Here is a 13120-nt window from a genome sequence, read left to right as displayed (position 1 = left end):
CTTTCTACCCTTCCAAAAGAGAAACCAAGGAATATAACAGAAAATAGAGAAATCTGAGAGCTAAGGGCAGTATGGGCAATTTTGAAAAAATGGCATCTCATAGAAAAATCACAAAATTGTGATCTTACTAAATTTGCTGTGACTCATCCTTGAGTCACAGAACTGCAAATTGTTCTAGAATAACAAAATCCCTAATCATTAGGAGGTTCTAGGCAAGTGTTTCATCAGTATCTCAAAAGGAGGCACTTTTCACTGCTGAGGTTTGCTCTATTGTGAAGTTGTTGGCTTTAGATGGACTTGTCACATCTTGTAAAGTACTGTAGATATTGGAAGTCAGGATCACAGACAGCTCTTTCAACAACAGTGCTCAAGAGGCTTTGCAACAGACTGTGTGACCCAGGTATTGAATCACATGATATCCCACCCCTCCCCTCATTTTCAGGAATTTGGGACCATAACCAAGGCAGTGTTGGGTGGGACGTTGGAAGAGTCTTAATGCCTTTGATGTGAAAGACACAAGACCTGTTGGTTGGGAAATTTTCTCAGAATTTTGGAGCCATCTTTTGAAACACCTTGGGAGAGTTAGGAAAGTGTCTGGGCATCTGTTCTGCTCTGATGCAATGGTCCTGATGCAGACTGCCATATATTCCAATGAAGGCTTTACACTCTCAATACTTTCCAATCCCTTATGTGATTATCTCTTATATAAATGAACAGAGAGACACCTCCAAAGGTGAACACGCCCTGCTCCCCAATTTATCCAAGCAAACAAAATGGATTTGTTCATTTTTGGTTTTGGAAAAAGCACAAAGAAACTAAATGTCCCCATACATGTCTAGATATATTTCCTTTTTGTAAGTCAGTGTCACTAAAAAATAGGTCTCCAGCTTTAGTTTACCATAGATATATGTAATTAATTTTATGTAACTGAAATTTTATCTATGAACACAATGAACAAAAAGTAAACTATAAATTTTGTCTCAGCATGACAAAATTAACTGAGAACCCCGACAAAAAGCAGTTTTTTGCTCTTGGCCTTCTCTCTGCACTAATCTGGCTACACCACTTGTTACATTCCAATTCTGACACTCAAGTCATGTTGAGCAATTTTCCCACAGTGTGTTTCCCAAACAAGGGCATTTTTCCCACTCCCACTTATGTGTCTCTTGCATCTGGGAACTGCAGAAAAATGTCCTTGTTTAAGTCCTAAGATCCAGCCAACCACTGTACTGCAATGCTAGATCTCAAAAACTGTGGGTGATCATTTGACCAAAACGGTACCAATTGGCCCAGCAAAAACATACTTTTTCAGTTACTAAATTACAGATATTCAACTCATATCATGATAAAATCTAACATAGGGTTTTTTTTACTGTTGAAGCATAACCTAATACTTTCCCAAGCACCTTATACCTTCATGAGAGCAGAAATCTTTTTATTTGTATACCCTAAACTCTTGAACTGCCTAAACTCTTAAATTGCCTCTTAAATTATTCCAGGATATTCACCTCAAATTCCAGAAGCCTTGAAAAGGGTAAAATCTCTTTCTAGAAGATGATGGTTTTGCAGGTCCTGTCTTTCCCCTTTATAAAAGAACAGAACATATTACTAGCTTTGTATTTCACACATGACCAACCATGGCTTCAGGAGAATTACATCCAGCATGACAGGCTGGATTCATAAAGCTGCTTGTGGGCTAAGTCACCCCACAGCTCTTTCAGATTTAGGATAATGAAGGGTCATACGTGCCTTGTTTATTCTTACTACACTTTCCCCTTTCATTATTTCCATAGGTTGAATAAAGCAAGAGTGGTTTCTGGAAGGTTCTTGTTTATTTTACCTTTACCTACAAAAAAAGACTAAACATTCCCTGAAGCAAAGTACCCCAGGCTGTGGGACAGGGATGTTTTGAGACAGGTCTTTTGAGGAAGAGAAGTGATTGATGCCTTTGATTAGAACATCATCAACTTAGCTTGAGCTACAAGAGAAGATTATATCAGATTTTGGCTTTAAAAGCCCTGTCTTTCAGAGACACAAAGTTACAAAGAAAAAACATTTCATCCAGCATAAAACAATTGAGCAAATTTGAGCATCTGTTTATCAGCATAATTTACCGAAAGCATCACAGTGGTTCAGGTAAACTAGAATGGGGGTTAACTCAGGTTGAAAGACAAGATGAGGAGCCTCTTGAAGCCACAGCGTTTTATTTCTTCTGAGGAAAAACATTAGCAAACTGCAGATAACCACCTCTGCATTTTGTGACTGAACTTTTTAATTAATGTTATGGATTGACTACACTGGTGTGGTTTTCTCATAGAATCTTAAGGGTTAGGAAGGAACCTTAAAGAGCATCTAGTCCCAAGCCCCCCTGCCATGGGCAGGGACACCTCCCAGTAGACCAAATTGCTCAAGGCCTTATCCAACCTGGCCTTGAACACTTCCAGGATTGGGGCATCCACAACCTTCCTCAGCAACCTGTTCCAGTATCTCACCACCCTCACAGTGAAGAATTTTTTCTTATATCTAGCCAAAGTTTCCCCTCTTTCAGTTTGTATATAATAATAATAAGTATAATGTAAATGATAAATGATAAACGTTATGTTTATATTATGAAATACAAAAAGTAATGAGCAGACCAGTGCACTTTGAATTTGCATTCAGAAGTCTGCTTTAGTGGTCAGAACATACTGGGCATGCATACCTCTGGCTCTTCCTTGCAAAATGTTATCTTCTCATCCTGACCTACTGCAGTGTCTCTGAGTCAAACTGAGCTTCCCCAATCAAGCTCAGTTGTGTTTCCCCACCAGCTTTTTTCACAAAAGAACTTTCTGTGCATTTTCACCTGTGGCATTTCTCAGACACATATTTGTGGATAGACAATGTTTAGTATTTCTTACATGACATATGCTTAGAATGTGCTAATTAAGTTAATGCATAAAAAATATTTGGAAAGCAGCAGCCAGATTGGAAACTGGAGAAGGCTCCTGTGCACTTTAAAAGTAACTTCTGGAACAGTCTTCCAAGAGAATTATGTTGCAAATATCAGCCCCATGTTCAACCTACATCAGGGCATCATCTGATTATTTTTGGCCATTCCTCATTCAGTTTCAGCTCCTCTAGTAGATCATTAGTATGTATGGGCCAGGAGGTACCATCAGTAATCCTACCCAGTATGATGAAACATAGAGCAAAATTTCATAGCTTGTTTACCCAAGCAATACCTGTTACTAAAAATAACTTGGTTACTATATTTTAACTAATACTTCAAGGACTGGCATAGATATCTTATCTGCTTCTGATCAGCCCTCAAAATGAGAGCAAATATATTTTGAAATATAATTTATTTTCTAATCTAGGTGTTGTTAAATCTCATTAAAAGGCAGATATGGAGAAAAAGTCATCCATGTCTATACTTAGAATGTTCGGAAGCAGAGCCATGCTCAATCAAAGAGTCCGTATGCAATTTTGCAACTTTGTGGTCAGTAGCATGATCCACTCTCTTTGCTTCTCTGCTTTTTCTATTCCTCTGAGGACTCTATGTAAGAAGTTTCCTGACCATAGATATATGTGATATCCCTGTGGTCAGTTAATATTTGGAATTTGAAGAGGCTCTGTACAAAGTAAGGTGTGCATTTTCAGAGAACCACACTAGAAAATACATCCTGGTGGAGCCCTCCAGTGAAGAAGTGCCTGAAATGTAACTTGTGTTTGCTATGGGAATTCAAATGAATCATTTAGAAAGGTTTTAATTAATGGTAGAGAAAAAAGGAGGTAATGTTATAGCTAAAAAATTTTGAATTCCAACTGTGTCTATAATCCTTCTGATTTCGACTTAAAAAACTGTTTCATTTTTGCTAAACTGAGATTCCTTTTCTCATCTCCATTCTCTTCACTTTCTTCCATTTCAGGCTAAATGCTCTATTTAGTGCAACATTCAAGCCGTCTTTAGACTCTTTTTCCTCAGTACAGATCTTGACTTAGCCAGTAAACTTAGTATAAAATAAATTTTAAAACCCTCTTTTGAATATTGACTATGTCTTCTGATGTCTTCTCTATCTACATGTTATTTGTGTAACAAATCCTTGGGGTAAAATCATAGCATGGCAAAAGCCAATGGCAAATCTCTCCCCTGACCAGGAAAGCTGCATCCCAGTGGTGTATGATAAAAATATTACAAAACTTAAATACTCTGTTACAGGACAACCACAGCTACCTACCTTCCGAGCCCTACTTGAGCGTACACTCCACACTTCTGTATTAACCAAGCACTTGATTTATGCAGGGAGGGCTTAATTAATGTAAAATTTTTTCAACCGAGAGTAACCTTTGAAACCACGCTTACCCTATCAGTTGTGATTTGTGCAGGACACCTCACAGAGCTGCAATCTATGCATCCTTACGTAACAGGCATTAAGAAGCAGTTACACAACTTAATGCAAACACCACTGGCAGATGAAAATCCATGGCACAGACAGGATCTTGAGTAATCATCAAAGCAGTGCCAGAAAGCAAATCCTACCTGCAGAAAACATTTTTTGTGTTAAATCCATTTCCTGGGATGCTCAATAGTTCTGTTGCTGGTAGCCTTAATAGTCTGCCACAAAGGGGATTTTCATTGTCAATTTTTTATCCTTCAAAACCCGTTAATACAAACTTTGACCAATGCTGCCAGAAAATGTGTGTGCAATTCAACTCATATCTTTACTGACTGCAATAATAAACTTTTGGTCTAAAACAAACAGGTCATTAGCAAACAGATACTTTTGTGCACTGAGGTTACTTGGGCCTCTCTCCTCCTGTCATCCCATTTTTCACTCACTGTTCAGACACTTAGAGTTTAATGTCTGAGTATGTCTTCAGGATGCCAGGGCACTGCAACTTTCTCAAATTTAGTACAGGGGAAGAACATACTCCATTTTTCAGTGCACAAAGTTTATTAGTGTCCTTTAATTGAAACTCTTAATTCGGGAAATACTTTTATCTCAGGGGTTAACTTAGGTTGCAGGGTCTGCCTAAAGTCAGGCAGTTGTGGCTATCCATACATCTGTTCTAAATTGAAGAAATGGTATCCAGTTTTCTTTGTACTATGTTCAGAATATTTTCTTGATAAAATATTGCATTTTTAATGAAAGAAGCATTCCAAAACCCACTTTAGGTACTTCACAGCGCAGAAGTTGAAGTGCTATACAAAGTATTGTATGGGAAAGACTCTGGTCCCTTTTACATCAGTAGAGATTGGGATGACTCCAAATTTTCACTGGTATAACAAAGTAGAATTTTTTCCTCAGCCAAGATGCACAGGAATGGCAAGACATAACTATGTAGTCAGAAATTCTAGTTGAAAGATGAGTAGTTTATCACAGTTTAACTACATGACATCTTCAGAAAACACTCAAGTATTTAAAATATCATCAGGCCTCAAATAAGACATGGGTGGGGTTTTTCAGTCTGTGGCATTGCTTGCTTCCTTGACTGATGTGTTCATAATGGATAGAGGTGATGTTTTTGAATCAAATATATTCAAACAGCAATAAAATAGTAATACTGGATAACTAAGGCAGGCAGAGTTGGGCTGCATTAAGGGGGATAGGAATGCTGAAAGATGTTTGGGGTTTTCCTTTTTCACAGCCTCATAAGAATCCACCCATCCAAATTTGCTTCTAACCCACCAGTCTATTTGTCCTGTTGAGTATCCTGTTTTAGTCTTCCATCTCTCCAAACACAATCACTTCGAAATACTGGAATAAATACATTCAGTCACTGAACAGCCTACTCAACAAAGCCCAAAGACCAGGTTTAAGAGTCACCTGAAGACCTGACCCTTCCTGGTTCACCTTTTCATTTTTTTCCCGCCTCTCAACAGAAAGAAAACACTCCATTCCTTTGGGATTTTTTGGCTAAAACATGCTAGTGGCAAAATATATCCCTCCTCAGAGATATGTGCAGTGATCTAGAGAGAGGAAATGATCCACCTGAAAAAGAAGTCCTCATCAACCATCACACGGGTCCAGCTTTAGAGACAGAGGAAGAGTGTGAGGAATACCTGAGGGAGGGGCAGGAGCAGTGCAGAGTAGCAGAGCCAGTAGAAGAAGTGTCTGTGGTGCTGTGCTCAGACAGTCACATCCCACTGCTTGTGAGGAATAGCATAGTTTCCTGTTATTGAATGAGAGTATAAACATGGGGGAGAGGGAGCCCCAGAAAGAAAACAGACTTCATGGAGAATGAGGTCAAATTGTGGCTTTAAAAAGTACGTGCTTTACATGTTTTATCCAGGTTAGGGCCTAATTTTGTTTTCTGGGAGTAAAAAAAGGAAAATAACTTAAATACTGATAACATATCTTTTCTCTCATTTAAATTCCCAGTTAAAAAAAAATCCAGTTTGTTTGCATGCCAACAATTCAATTTACCAGAATCTATTTGTATTAATTCCCTAATTAAAACTACATTACATTTGTCAGAGCCTTTTAGGCCACAGTAATGTCAATGGGATTAATCACCAAAGCATTCTTTTCTTGATCAAGGTGTTTTCCTCAAGTATTGCTACAAGTTACATCCAATTCAGCCATGATTGAAAACACTGTAATTGTGTTGAACAGAAACATCGTTCTTTCCTTAATTAAATAGGTTTCCAAAGTGGTTTCTACCACCTACAGTTTGGAAACCAGTGCACTTGCCATATAGGATGGCTTCTTTCCTTTCCTACTATTGGCAAACTGCTATTTTATCTCTGTATGCTCAGTTAACACCTCTACTTACAAACTAAAGGATCTATGAGTACAGAAAAAATCTGGGAAATGTGATGAAGCATTTATGTATCATCTTCTGACCTTCATATCTTAATTTTTTAAATGTTTCTTTGTACTGGTTATTCCAGAACTGTCTTTTGTCTACAACATCCTAATTGTATTGTTTTAACTAACAGGTACATACAAACATCATTCCACAGACTTATTTTTAATCAGGGATTTCTCATGCTCAATTGAAAAATAGCAGTAAAGGAACACATAAGATAATTATAAAACAGGCAGCAATTCTGAAAGAATTAAACTGCTCTGCTTCACATATTGCTCCATTCTAAGACACCTGAGAAACATTTATTTTTCAGCCTGCCAGTATCCTGAGCACTGTATGGACTCCTCTAATTGTATTTTCTTTAATACAAAAGCAATGGCAAAATAACCAGTGTACTTCCGTGGCCTGCCAATCCTGCCACATATGTGGTCATGAGAAAGGACATAAATAGAATCTACCCAGATAAAGAATGATTCATACGTAGAGAGGAGGTACCCAGGAGAGGTGCCAGAGATGATCTCTGTTCCCTGCTATTTTATCTGTCTTGCTGAGGCACTTACACGGTTCCCATTGCTGTGATGCCAGAATATATAAGGACATACAGCTGTTCTTTCAACACTCAAATGGGGTGGACAGATTACCTGGGTTATCCCGGGTCGGAAGTTGGAAGATCATTGCACAAGCTTCACATGTTCTTGATGGGTAAAAGATGTTTAATGACCATTCCCATATAAATCATCACCTAACCTCATTCCCAAAGCATCCAAGTGTTTCTCAAGTATTCATGCTAAATAGTCAAGAAGTCCCATCTTGGAGGTTTTATTGGACATGAACCAATGGCTGAAATGACTTGTAGCAACTTCTTTCAGTGCACAACTGCTCTTTTGCTATGGTTGTCAAGGTAAATATATTCCCTAACAAGGGTTCTAAATGTCTAGTTCAGTCAATCATTTCAATCATAGAGTGCTGAGTAAGACTATATTTCCCCCATTGTCCATGTGGTCATGGGGGCAGCATTGTACCTGAAACTACTTTGGAAGAAAAACTTCCCTGTTTACAAGCATGAAGAAGTTATCCCCAAAACATAAGTACATGAAGATGATCTTGTTAATTTACTGAAGCCAGCAGTGACATTTCTGCATGGGACCCAGGCATGTTACTGTCTACTCTGAGTGATGTAAGTTGAGTTTGATGACTGGATGCCACCTGGTAGCTTCTCCTGTAGAGGCACTCATTGCTGGTGGGCTGAGTAACACATTAGTGCATAAATTCTATACATGTGCTTTACCACAAGTGGGGGAATAATGTCCTTTATGCAGTTGCTTATGATTCACAGTCAGAAATTTTTAGTATTTTTATAATTATCTTTATCTGTAAGATGCCAGAATACTTACCACCCTGATGGGATGTTGGGTAGGATAATTAACTGTTATTTGGAGCTGCTCTTAGACTGATGAATGTTGAGTCCTGCAAGAGAGAGAAAGATGTGATCCACTGACACTTGATTAACACACACCTATGTCATCACCTCTGCAGCCTTTACTGCAAGAAACAAGCAAGGCTGGATTGCCCAAAATTAATAATGGGTTTGGACAACACCTGTCAATGAAAAGCAATGTCTGTATGTTTACATCTTTTCCATTAAAACACCTTGTTCTACAGTTTCATCTGAACAATTTTCATCCAGTACCATCTTTCTAGCACAATGGATTGCCCATCTTTTGGGAGCTGGACTAGATGACCTCTAAAGGTTCCTTCCAACCCAAACTATTCTCCGATTCAATGATTTTACTGATGCTAACACATGTTCATGCTCAATAACCTTAGGCAGCAGTAATTTGCTTCAGATTTCATGATAATTTTTTAAAATAATTTTACTTTCTAAGCCAAATTATTTTTTATTCTTGATTTTAAAGCCAAAAGGATATATTGTAGCTACCTAGACAAAATCCTCATGACAGAAAACCTGCAACCAATAAAGGTACCAAGGCAAAAGCATACAAGAACAAATGTCATGAACTTCCAAATGCCAAAGACACATTCTGCAGCAGCACCATTGCAGCAGTGTCATGAAGGATGTTTTTAGCATGTATTTAATACATTTTAACTTTTACTGGTGACAGTTCAAGGTTAATAAAAATCATAGGGGTTGGACTGGAACTGATGGCAACTGCTAGAGCGTTTCACACAATGCACCCGCTCAAATGACTTTAGAAGGCCATGGGCTTCATCTTTCATACCTTCATGCTGAAATATCTTGGCTATTTCAGCTGTAACCAATGTAAGCTTTAAGACTAATTTAATACATTAACCTTAATATGGTGCAGTCAGATGTAGGAACCAACAAAATCTAAAATGTTCTTAACAGGTTTTAATAGCATCTTGCACTAGAGCTGGTTGGATATTTTTGCATGAAAGAATGGATGGAATTATTACATAAAGTTACTCTTTATGGGAATTTTTGTTGTTAATCATCTCTTATTTAATCTAAAAATAAGAGCAATTTTGTCCCAATCACTTGCTGAAAAATGAAGATGTCAGCTCAGAAATACTGCAACACTTATGGAGAGAGAGGATGAGTTCACAGTTTAATAGTGAGAATTTAGTATCAACAATATCATTGTGTTTCAGGAGAGATGCAGTCCAAAGGCAGCTTCCTGTCTTCATTCTCCTCTTCCTGGATCCTGTCAGGATCCTTGTCAATGTTATATGTTCTACAACATCTGCCCTGGTGTAATGCATCTTGAGAGATTTTGTCTGACATAGAAGTTCATGCATCTAAATGCATCTCCCCAGGCCTCTGCAGTGATATTTCTGAATAGAAAAGCTTTTCAGTTTTCTCTCTTTGAAATCTGTGCACACATCTGTGATCACAGACTAACTTTTCTCTGTTCTGTTTACATGGGCAGCACTGCACACACACACGGCAATATTTCCAATAATTTCGGACATGCAGTTTTCTGCCAGTTTGAGGCAGAAAAGCACCAATAGATAATATAGATACAAATTAAAGTCCTGACTCTCAAACACTTGTTGAGCTGAACGGTTCCATGTCAGGAGGGGAATCTCAGTGATGCTGAAGAGGCCTGTGACGTATTTATTACTCACAGGAGCCATGGTGCAAGACTGGAAATCCACTTCCAGCTCATTATGCATGTATGGTTTCAGTTGTCCTAATGGCAGGCTCACACAGATACACACTTTAACTGTACAGCAATGGGAGTAACCAAGCCTACAGCCATTCAGCACCAGTGTAACAGCAATGTACTGCAGCAGACACCTCTCCACAGCAACTGGGATGAGCTGGTGGCTGCTGCTATGCCATACTTCGAACCAGCACTTTCCATGGACAGGAAACAGGGCAGAATGAGAGCTGTGAGGAGTTCTCACATTTTCACATCAGCATGTCTAAGTGTTCAAACACACCTTCGAAATTTCCGGTTCAACCCCTGGATATTCATTTTGGAAAGAATAAGATTGAAGATGCAATGGCAATAAAAGACAAGATGGAAAGATAGACACAGCTCACTCCAAATCAGAAGATTCATTATTTAGTCTTCTTAAATGTATCACTATAAGAAATTAGATTATTATATACTAATACCTAGGAAAATCCAGTTGCTGATGTATCTAGTAGATATTCAGATGAGTGAGAACAGACTTGATGCTAATCAGGTGGGAAAGTCTGAAACAGCAACACAGAAAACCATTGTGGGTTCTTAATCTAGAGGAGTTAACCATCTGGGGCAATATGGCTTATGTTGTGAGCATGATTGTAGCCCCAGCTCTAGCCTGAGAGGAGCTGTGATTCTGCCTCTCTGGGCATCTGTGAGACCTACAAGGTCTTCAAGGTAACAGCTGGTGCTCTAGTACAGTCAGAAGGGGTGAAAATTTGGAGGTTTTTTTAAAAGCATAATTAGCACAAAACTGGGGTGGACTTACAGGGCCGAACAAGTTCTATAAATGATTTGCCACACCTTGCTCTTCCATCTCCTTTGTCTGTGCCTCCTACAACCTAGAAAAATTATCCTAAGTCCTGCTGAGTCCTGCTAATACTGAGAGATTACTCAGAGGCTAAGGAAAAGATGAACTGGACTGAAGGACCATCGCACTGGGTGAGCTTCACCCAGCTAAGCCTTGATATTTATATCTGTCTCTCACACTAGAAAGAAACATTCATTTCTAGGGCACAGTCCTGATCCCAGAGTAGATGCCTCAAGCATCCAGATGCATTGCTCATAACAGGCTCTGAAGGACCCAGTTTCTCTGCACTGAATATAAAATTTGTTTAAGTTGACTATTCCAAATACAGACAAACCATTGACTTCTAGTCATGCCAAACCTCATCCTAGCTGACAACCTTGACAGTCCAGTATTAAAGCAAATCAATGAAGAGTTTATCTAGATGCACAGGACTGATAGGAAACCCTGAGATGTTTGTAGTTACCCAGTGCTACAGCTCATGGAAGTCAAAGCCTGGACTTTGAAATACAGACAACTTCAGATTGATCATCAAAGGCTTTAACCAGCTCAAATCTCCTCCAGCAGAACTTTGCTGGTCCATTTCCCTGCAGAGTTGCTTCTGTCCTTGGAGAAGACACTAATCCTCCCACGAGGATCTCCAAGGATCTTGCTGTGATGGAGCTAATTATAGGTAATCTGCTGATATACAATTAAATATGCTCACCAGCACAATTTGTGGGGTGCATGGTATGTTCTACTATGCCAAGCAAAAGGATCTGACAGTGGACAGGAATAAATACCAGCTTGGACTGCAGGAGATTAGTGATCTGAAGCACCTGCTGTGTGACAGAGACATCCAAGCTTGGATGCCAGTTCAAACAAATTCCTTTAAACAAGGATGCTTTGTCATGTAGTGTTAGGAAACACAATTCTTTGTTAATCAAAATTAAGGAATAATTTTTGAATATTTGCTTTTTACTAGAGACCAGAGGAGGAGAGAACAGAACTGCTAATCCACCCAGTGTGCTACAAATACTGTAAGAAGAGACAATTGTCCCAGTAAGGAGACTGAAAGCTAAAAATATAAGGCAGAGGCTGAAGGGCAGCCAAAGGCACAGGGTGATATTCCATGTCTGTGATCACACAGCTGGCTTGTGCCCAGGGCCTGTTCTCTGTCACCGCAGCACTGCTTAAATACATCCCAGAGTGTGACAGTACAAATAAAAAAGCTGCTAGAGACTGTAGGGAAAAGAAGGGTTGCATGGAATGATGTCTTCACTGTCCTTAAGTTAACATGAAGCCAAAGATTACTGTCAGTGCAAGGGCACAGCTGGCAGAATCTGCTGCTAAATGACTGATCCCACCAGCACCAACCGAGGACTGATGGAACCAGCAGTGGGAGTGGATTATGAGCAGTCTCCAATTGGATCAGAAAGTTGTTTTACAGAAACCATGGCACAAAGCATTCCTTACTGAACCGGACACACAGGTCTGGAAAGGGGCTTTGTATCACCCCAGAGCTCTCCAAGTATTTCCAGTCTGAACACAAGGAGATGTAAAAAGCAGGAGTGTGTTCTACATAATACCACAGAGCCTTTCTGTCTTCTAAAATTTAACCAATAAAAAAAGCAACACAAACAAACAAACATACCTTAGCTGAAGAATCTTGGTGGGAAAGTCAAGCGGAAATTATGTCCTCCCAAAAGTTTCTGCAACTGTCAAAGACACCCAGAGGTCAAAAATACCCAAGAGACCTCAGTGAGAACCATGAGTTTCAGAACAAAGTCCAAAATACTTTGTTCAAGTCATTTCTTCAAAGTTAGGATCAAATACGAAGCAGCCAAATTAAAAAAATAAAAGCATCAAAGGACTAGTTACAGAATATGAAAAATCAAAAAAAACTGCACAATGCACGTGATTCCCTGTGCCAGGGCTAGCACCTAGCATGTACGTACTTGAACATAACAGGATTTATTCCTATCCATGGACTACACAATGTATTTATGTTTGCAATTGAGGTATTGCACAATGCAATGAATAGCAAAGTAATAACAGAGAATAAATCAGTTTCCTTGGCACCAGGTTCTGGATAGGACTAATCTGCAAATAGCACATGACTCATTGGCAATTCCCTTTCATATGCTAATTTAAAGAGAATGATATAGAAGTTCATAAAATTCTGCCCATACTGACATCTATATCTGTTCAGACAACCAGTTTATATAGGTGTTGGCTGTGAGGTGTATTGTCCACTAACCAGAGTCCTGAGCCAAAGATATTTAACCAAAAGGAGTTCCCAGAGAAGGATGAGCATGGAATAAGTAAAGTCCTATCTTTAGGCCATTACATCTATGAAAAAACAACA

The 13120-nt window shown here is 39.0% G+C and overlaps 1 protein-coding gene across 1 annotated transcript in view; it reads right to left on the bottom strand.

Moving 5' to 3' along the window:
- Positions 1-12508, bottom strand: part of GPAM (glycerol-3-phosphate acyltransferase, mitochondrial) — a 47297-nt gene extending 34789 nt beyond the window's left edge. The window contains exons 1-2 of the mRNA XM_032115610.1: positions 12407-12508; positions 8187-8259 (exon numbers count right to left, since the gene is read on the bottom strand). The gene's annotated coding sequence lies outside the window, so the exon portion shown is untranslated. The remainder of the gene's footprint in view (positions 1-8186; positions 8260-12406) is intronic.
- Positions 12509-13120: the final 612 nt, after the last annotated feature.

This window comes from Corvus moneduloides, chromosome 8 (assembly GCF_009650955.1).
Source record: "Corvus moneduloides isolate bCorMon1 chromosome 8, bCorMon1.pri, whole genome shotgun sequence".
NCBI lineage: Eukaryota > Metazoa > Chordata > Aves > Passeriformes > Corvidae > Corvus > Corvus moneduloides.
The sequence above is the reverse complement of the archived record's forward strand: the minus strand, read 5'-3'. Positions and strand labels throughout refer to the sequence as shown.